Raw genomic sequence first — 9,380 nt, 5'->3', positions numbered from 1 at the left:
TGTACAACATATCTTTTTCTCATTTACCAGCCTACTAGTATCCGTGGGGGTCCATAGGGGTTCCGCTACCCGTTAACCTTTAACATTCATAATCAGTTTCCAGGGCCGTCCCCATACCCCGTCCGGTATGGGCGCCAAAACCATGAACCTCAATACCCCGTCCGGTATGAGGGTGAAACGGGCCGTCCCCATACCCCGTCCGGTATGGGCGCCAAAACCATAAACCTCAATACCCCTTCCGGTATGAGGGTGAAACGGGCCGTCCCCATACCCCGTCCGGTATGGGCGCCAAAACCATAAGATCTCCATACCCCGTCCGGCATGTGAGACCACAATCCCGGTAGGGTTCCCTACGGACCCGGTCCGTCCACCATCTCCCAGGATATCTAGTCAGGCTGACCCCCATAATACAATTATCAGTCTACACAATCTTTCATTTTCCTTTTCCTCAATCAGCATCATCAATTCACATTTAAACAAGCAAATCGTAATTCATACCAAACAGACAACATACAGTATCAGTTTTTCAGTCATTCAACCCATAATTAATAAAAACGTAGTACATGCACACAAATCTGTAAAATGAACACATCAAACCTCATTTTGCATTTAAAGCTGTAAACAGGCCAAATAACAGTAAATCATCAATCACACTAGACTCGGGCTCCATTAGCAACCTTAAGCAATTTCACACATGCGTTAATTCAAGAAATACCGTTTTATCATTTTGAACTTTAATACCGTGATAGGAAATAGGGTGAGGGGTCCTTACTTGTTTTCGAGATCCGAATACGATTCACAGTGTGCCTGCAGGCCGTCCCTAATTTTCCCTGAATTTTTCCCGGGGAACTGAAACACACTAACAGTACCTGCACGTGTTCCAAAAAAAATCCAAATTAGGCCCAGGGCCCCTTTCGGACCAAATCGCAACTCCGGCACGGCGGCTCCGCCGTGCTCCGGCGACGGCACCGCCGCTGGCGGCGGCGAGTCGCCTCGGGTTGACTGTTTCCGGCCGTTTTCGGCCGAATTCGGCCACACTCGCATTGGTCCTTGTCAGAAAACAACCCTAGGGCCCTCGGGGGGCCAAAAAATCACGGAAAAACGGAGCTTACCGGCGGCGGCGCTCTCGGGTGCAGCGGCTCTCCGGCGAGGTTCGTGTTTTGGTGATTCGGCTCCGGTCAACCTGTAGAGAAAAGAATGGTGATCACGGTGATATAAAAATTGCATCGAACGGAGGCCGGGAAGGGCCTCTTCGGAGGTAAAAACCGAGAGGGGGCGCGGCGGCGCCGCTGGGCTTCGGCCGCGTATTCCGGCCGTTTGGCCAGGATTTCGGCCTCGATTTGGCCATAGGAGGAATCAGCGGGGAAAAACGAGTCGGGGGTATGAAATTTACCTCAATCGGCGGTCAGAAATTTCCCCGGTGCGGCGGCGAGTGGCGGCGGGTGGCGGCGGTCGGCCTCTGGTTCGTCTTCTCCGGCGAGCGGCTGGCGGCTAGGGTTTTTGGTCTGGTGTGGAGGTTCTATTTATAACCCCTTGCCTTTTGATCACAGCCGTTCATTTCGTTTTAATCTGAGCCGTTCGTTTTTGATTGAATCTGGGCCGTCCGTGCGTTTGAATCTGGGCCGTCCGATCGCGTGATTGATCTGGGCCGTCGGATCGCACCCACGCGGATCGCCAACGTGGCTCCTTTCGGAGTGACGCGATCTTGCCACGTGGCAGGCCCTGGTTGGCCGGGACTGCTGACGTGGCTGCTGACGTGGGGCCCCCCCCTTTTTTTTTTTTTTTTTTTTTTTTTCGGGTGCTACAATTTAAATTCTACAAACTTCAAATGTATTATCAAAACTACTTGAAAATTCACATTAATTAAAAAAATCACTAAAAATAATAATTTTCAATTATGGTCAAATTGTAGAAATAAAAATATAATGTTTATAAAAATAATCAATGTTAAATAACAAGTAATAATAGGGCTAAAACGGTAATTACAGAGGGCATTACAAAATTGTCAAGAGAGTTGGAAAAAAGGACAAGTGGGGGGGGGGGGGGGCACGTGCTAGTTAGCGAGTGAGACAGAAACTGGATCTCGAGAATCTTGTTTTGAATTAGATTCCAAAACCGCTTTCAGATCCTACTGGCGTGCGCGTGGGGTCCACATTCCTGCATAACGTATTACGCCAACCAAATCAAAGCTGTCCCATGTTTTTCATTAATTTTAATCACGTCATTTGCTTATCTTAATCCGGGATTTTTGTTTGATACATATTTTAATATGGATTTAATTTAAGCCAACCCCAATTATATATATATATATATATGACAACTATATGAGAATATTCTTACGTTTGACTTTATTTAAATTATAATTAAATTATTTAAATGGTGAATTATATTAATTATAGCGGCTTATTTATATACGTAAATGGCTATTTTTAATATTTATCATATTAAACTATAGAGAAAAAAAAGGTATTAATACAAGATTCTAGATCCTATAGTATCTTAGGGGAGTATTAATTAATTTATTAAATATATGTATTATATTTAATTAATAAGTATATTATTAAAAAATAAAACAACCAAATACTTTTATAATACTTAATTATAGTAAATATATGTGAAAATCAATAAAATATTTTTGGGATTTGCTTGTTTTGATATATATTTATACAAATAAATATGTTGAAATTAATCTTTAGTTTAAAATTTCATTTAATTGAAAATGAGCAAATATTAATTTGTATAATATTTTCATAACACGTTTTAATTTGTATCTATGTATGCACATACCCAGCTCATAGATAGCTATATAATTATGTGTGTGTGTGTGTATATATATATATATATGTATTTATGTGGTGAAGTTTGAACTCATTCCAAGTTGCAATTTTTTAAATATTTCTATCAATATAAAATCATTTACTAAAAAAGAAAACTATTTCTATCAATATATACCTTTTTCTAATTTTGGTTTTTCATTTATTTAAAAATAAATTTTTAAAGGGAAAAAATTAATAATTCAATGGAGGATTCAAAGTGCCACGTCATCATATGAAATACTAAAGTAATAATGAAAATTTCACTATTTTTAAAGTGAAGTTTGAAAAAAGTTAATTATTTAAAAAAATGGGTGAGATATGGTTTGCTCGGACATAGTCTAATTTTGTAATACCCGGATCCAAAAAGCAGTATGCGATAAATATTTCTTATGAAATTATTTTATCAAAATAAATAAATAAATAATTTATTTTAGTTTTATTTTCTTGAATTTTTGAGAAAAATTAAATTGGTCACGAAATTGAAAATAATTTTGAAAAAAATGGGTGAAAATTTGAGTTCAGATGATATTTTTAAAAGAAAAATTAGAAACAGGAGGTTAAAGTGAAAAAAAAAAAATTCGACTACGTGAAATGGTCCAGTCAGCAGTCCCGAAAAACCGAAACACATCATGTGTCGAAACAAGCTGACATTGGCGCCACGCGGGAGGCCATGCGAACAATCCGCGTGCCCAGCGATCCAATGGCCTAAGTTCGATTCCGCGCGCGTGAACGGCTCAGATTCGTTTTCTCTTTATGTGTGATCGGACAGACAAGATCAATCACGATGAACGGTTTAGATTCGTTCCCCTCATTAAGCGCAATCGAACGGACGAGATCAGTCGCGATGAACGACCCAAATCGACGCAGGATTAGTATAAATACCTCACGTCGCAGAGGAACCCAAACCCTAGCCGCCAGCCCCCGCCGGAGAAGAAGAACCAGGCGCTGGAGAATAAGGCCGACCGTCGCTGCACTAGAACCACTACTGACTGCCAAAAAAGGTGAAAAAATTTCAAACTCGCTCGAAATTCGATTTCGAGCCTCCCTGTGGCCATATCGAAGCAAGAGGGACAGTGGGTGAGTCTGAAACTGTGGGCAAAGCCCAGCAGAGCTGCCACAGTTAAAATTCAAAAATTCCTTTGATGAGCCCCTTCTCGCTTCTCGTTTCATGTAATTTTTTGATCATTGTGTTCACCGTTATTTTTTGTGCAAGTTAGCCGAGGAAGGAACCCCAACCGCGAAGGAGGACTGGTGGAGCCGCCGCAAAAAAGAAGATTAAGTTTGAATGGAACGAGGACTGTGAAAGGAGATTTACAGAACTCAAGAAGCAGTTGACTATTGCACCCGTGTTGGCTTTACCGAGTGGGATAGGTGGATATATAGTTTATAGTGATGCCTCCTACCTAGGGTTGAGTTGTGTTATGATACAGCATCGAAAGGTCATAGCCTATGGGTCTAGGCAGTTGCAAAGTCATGAGAAAAAATTACCCCATCCATGACTTGGAACTTGCCGCCATTATCCATGCCTTGAAGACCTGACACCACTACCAATATAGAATTTTTTTTTAGATTTATACTGACGGTAAGAGCTTGAAACACATATTCACTTAGAATGATCTCAACATGCGTTAGAAACATTTGATAGAGCTCCTTAAGGACTATGATTGCAATATTTTGTATCACCCGGGCAAGAGCAATGTGATAGCTGACACGCTCAGTAAAAAAAGTGCAGGTATATTAGCTCACATAATGGTTTCTAAATGCAGGGTAATAGGGGTCGCACAACATATACGACTTCAAGACTTGAAGAAAGTTATATGTTTGACCCACAGTCGTTCAATCCCGAATTGATCTAGAGAATAAAAGAATCTCAATAAACCAATTCCACCATAGCAGCTCTCAAGAAGGATGCAGAATAGGGAGTAAATCCAGATTTTTGAGTATCTAGTGATGGGTTGCTTAGGTTTCAAGACAAAGTGTGTGCTCCAGATGATAATGAACTAAAGAGGAACATCATGACAGAGGCTCACAGCTCAACGTTCGTCATACATCTCAGAAGTACTAAAATGTATCAAAGTATGCGACTCTAATTTTGGTGGAGCAGGATGAAGAGAGAGATAATTGACTTTATCTCCAAGTATCTGGTTAAGATAGAGTATCAACACCCGAACAGACTACTTCAGCCATTATCAATCCCATAGTAGAAGTGCGAACATATCATAATGGATTTTGTGACTAGGTTACCTAAGGTCTGCTCAGGACATGATGCTATTTGGGTAATTTTCAACTGACTCACCAAGTCCTCTCACTTATTGGCTATCAAGATGATCTATCCATTAGTCAAGTTAGCAATAATATATATATGGGAGATAGTCAAGTTACATGGAGTTCCAATGACAGTAGCATCCGACAGAGACCCTAGGTGCACCTCTTGATTTTGGTCTACTTTTCAGCAGCCCATAGGAATGAAACTATCCTTTAGTATCGTATTCCACTCTCAAACCGATGGACAATCAGATAGGACAATTCACATGCTAGAGGATATGCTCTGAACTTGTGTTCTAGATTTCGGAGGCTATTGGGATGATCACTTACATTTGATAGAGTCCACCTACAATAACAACTACTAGATAAGTAACAGTATGGCCCCGTATGAGGCATTATATGGCCGCTTCTTCAGGTTGCCGATTTATTGGGAAGATGTGGGTGATATAAAAGTATTCGGTTTAGATCTTATGGAGGAGACTACAACCAGGATAGTTAAGATCAGTAAGAACATCTAGGTAGCTTAGAGTAAGCAAAAGAGTTATGCAGACAACCGGATAAGGGATTTAGAATTTAAAAAGGTGATCGAGTGTTTCTTAAGATCACCCATTTCAAGGGGATCAATAGGTTTGGCAAGAGGAAAAAATTAAATCTCCAGTTCATCAAGCCATTTGAGATTTTAGACTGGATTTGTACGACCCCCTACAAACTAGCACTACCTCCAGAGCTATCAGGGATTCATAATGTATTCCACGTATCCATACTATGCAAGTACAACCCAGACCCCTCACACATCCTATCCTATGAGTCCCTTTCACTCCATATGATCTATCCTATAAGAAGGTGTTGGTAGGTATTGTAAACTAGCAGAGTATAATACTTTAGAACCGAGAAATTTCCTTCATCAAGGTCCTACGGCAAAATCATAAGCAGGAAGATGCCACTTGGGAACTGGAATCAAACTTCATGGCCCAATACCCCTAGTTGTTCGACTTAGTGAGAGTGTGACCAATTTGATGGACCAAATTTTCTCAAGGGGGGAGAGTTGTAATACCTAGGCCCAAAAAACAGCCCAGGATAAATTTTTCTTATGAATTATTTTATTAAAATAAATAATTAATTTATTTTAGTTTAGTTTATTAACTTTTTGAGGGAAAAAAAATTAGGGACGAGATTGAAAATAATTTGAGTTTGGAGGTTGTTTTTGAAAGAAAAATTTGAAACAGGGGGTCAAAGTACAAAATGAAAAAATTTGGCCATGTGAAATGGCCTAGTCAATAGTCCTAATAAACTGGAGAATGCCACGTGTCGAAATAAGTGCCACGCGGACGATTCACGTGCCCAACGATCCGATGGCCCAGGTTCGATCCCACGCACGTGAACGACTTAGATTTGTTCATTCCTTAGGTGTGATCGAACAAATGAGATCAATCGTGATGAATGATCCAAATTTGTTTCCTTTTTAAGGACAATCAGACGAATGAGATCAATCGCGATAAAAAACTCAGATGGATGCGGGATGGGTATAAATACCTTGCATCGTAGGGGAACCCAAACCCTAACCTCCAGCCCCCGCCAGAGAAGAAGAATCAGGCACTGGAGAAGAAGGACAACTGCTAACTGTCATCGCACCGGAGCCACTGTCGAGCGCCAAAAAAGGTAAAATTTCTCTCTACATGTTCGAAATTTGATTTCGAGCCTCCTTGTGACCATATCGGAGCAAGAGAGACAGCAGGTGAGCCAAAAATTGCGGGTAAAGTCTGGCGGAGTAGCTGTGGCCAAAATCCAAAAATCCTTCCGATGAGCCCCTTCACGCTTTTTGTTTCACATGATTTTTTGATCATTGTGTCTACCATCCTTTTCTGTACAAGTTAGCCAAATAAGAAACTCCAGCCACGAAAGAGCATCGGTGGAGGCACTGCACCTGGAGATCCCCCTATCGGTAGGTTCGTTTTTTTATAATTTTTTGGCCAATTGAGGCCCCTAACGTATTTTTCACAGGAATACGTGTAAAATCGGCTAAAATTGGCCAGATAGAGGTGAAGCACCGCCGTGGGCGGTGGAGCATGGTGGCATCCCCGTGCCGAAACCCCCTAAATTGGCCGAAAAGAGTTTTGGACACTAATTTTGAATTTTTAGGGTATTTTTATGTACGTAACAAGTACTTTGGATTCCATATAAAAAATTTAAGAAATTTAGTACATGTTAGGAGGCGTAGTAGACTACGCAGCGTCTCGAAACACCGATCCGAATAAGGATCCCTCACCATATTCTCCGTTACGGTAAATTGAGGCTTAACGATGTATAATTTTATGTTTTGTGAAAAATTAGAAAATTCTAAAAATAATTACAGGTCACTAGTGGATGCAGAACTGGTTAGTTCATAATTGTCTTAATTTCTTATTTATTGTCATGTACTGTCCTACTTGTTTGTTATTATATTATGCATGTTCTTAATTTATAGTTTTCATGGTCTTATCGATTTATCTAGTTTATTTGGTTATCTGGTTACTTGATCCTTTGATTATACTAAACTATATTGTCTGCATAGATGTCGTAAAATTGATCTATAAATATGATATGAGATATTGGTATGCATTTTTTAGTTGTTTTGTTGATGTGAATCTTTATGTGAAAGACTTATTAGGTACCCAGGGAAAGGGCGGACGGGTCCGATACATGGGGAACCCTACCGTAAATGTTATCTCAGTCCAACGGGGCTGGAAAGTTCCTTACCGAGGAGGTTCGGGAGATATGGTTCACTCTCATACCGGACTGGGTGTCGAGGCAATGGAATGTTTAGTGCCCATTACTGGACGAGGTATAGGGACAGCCAGTTAATTGTTAAAATTAGATCCCTCATACTGGCCGGGGTATCGAGGCGATGAAATATTTGACGTCCATTGCCGGATGGGGTAAGGGGATGGTTGGTTAATTTTTAAAATTAGATATCGGATTTACGAGTAGGGGGACATCCCTATGGACCCCAGAGGTACCAATAAGCAAGTAAAAAAGAAAAATTATCGTCTTTTGTTGTCTTGTACGTAAAAATGAAAAGTGGTATGGATATGAGTATTTATAGGTTATTTTTTAGAAAACTCGTAACGGTAAGTATTAAACAAACATCTTTAAGTTAAATATATTTAATTAAAGTAAGAGCTTCATTAATTATTTTTCTTATTTTTACTAATATTCAATTTTTCGTATATGTGATTAGTGTGATATTCTTACTGAGGTAGTGTAGCTCACCCTTTCATTAACCATTTCAGATCAAAAAAATCAAGATCTAGATCCTGATCATCAAAGGGGTTGTGAGTAGCTCACCACCCGAACTCCCTTAAGGTGTTAGTGAAGGTTATCATAAAATGTTTATTTATTCGTTTTTTCTTTAATTACTGTTTGTCTTTTAGCATGGACATTCTTGTAACCGTATTGAACATTCTAAATTATTATGTAGAGAATGTAAACCCTAACTCTATTATCCGCTTCCGCATTTAAATTATAAATTCATTTCTTTTAAAGTTTCGGACATTTACATATTTGGTCTATGTCACACCCGTTAATATAATTAAAATAAATCATAAGTCTCGTTAAATTAAATATTATGAGTTAATCACAACCAGTCTAATAATCCATGATATTTTTAAAAAATAACGAATTTTATTTACTTAATGTAGTACAGAGTCATGACTTTCAAAGGGAGTACACTGATTCTAACTAATAAACTATTGTATTGATGATAATATTTATTTACATTTATTAAATAATCAAGATATTTTGATATGATTATTTCAAAGTAAGTTATTATCAATCTATGTCAACAAGTCACGTATACTATATTTGTTTAACCTAATTAATCATTACTTATTAATATAAAATAATTAGTCAACTAATATAAATAATAAAATTGTTTTAGTCAAACTAATTAATTTAATAAAAAATATAAAGCCAAACTAAACATGGTTAAATCAAATTAATAGTAAAAAAAGTTGTCCTAATCAAATGTATATACATTAGTGTGTTTATTTTTGTGTAAAATATATAATTTTCTTTAATCATTTTTACAGGATTTTTTAACTTAACTTTCACTATAATGTGGAGTAAAGAATAATTATAAACTTCTTTTTTTTTAAAAAAAATAATAATTATATTTAAAATAATATCCTTAATAGATTTATATTTTTATAATTCAAAAATTTAGCTTTTTACTATTAAAAAATTATTTATCTTTTTATTTTTCGTGAACTAATATTTAATTGGGCTATTTCTTATCTGACCCGGCCCAGCCGAACCCAGCCA

Source organism: Carica papaya, chromosome 5 (assembly GCF_054855325.1).
Source record: "Carica papaya isolate Zhongbai chromosome 5, ASM5485532v1, whole genome shotgun sequence".
Classification (NCBI taxonomy): Eukaryota; Viridiplantae; Streptophyta; class Magnoliopsida; order Brassicales; family Caricaceae; genus Carica; species Carica papaya.
This window is presented reverse-complemented; position numbering follows the sequence as displayed.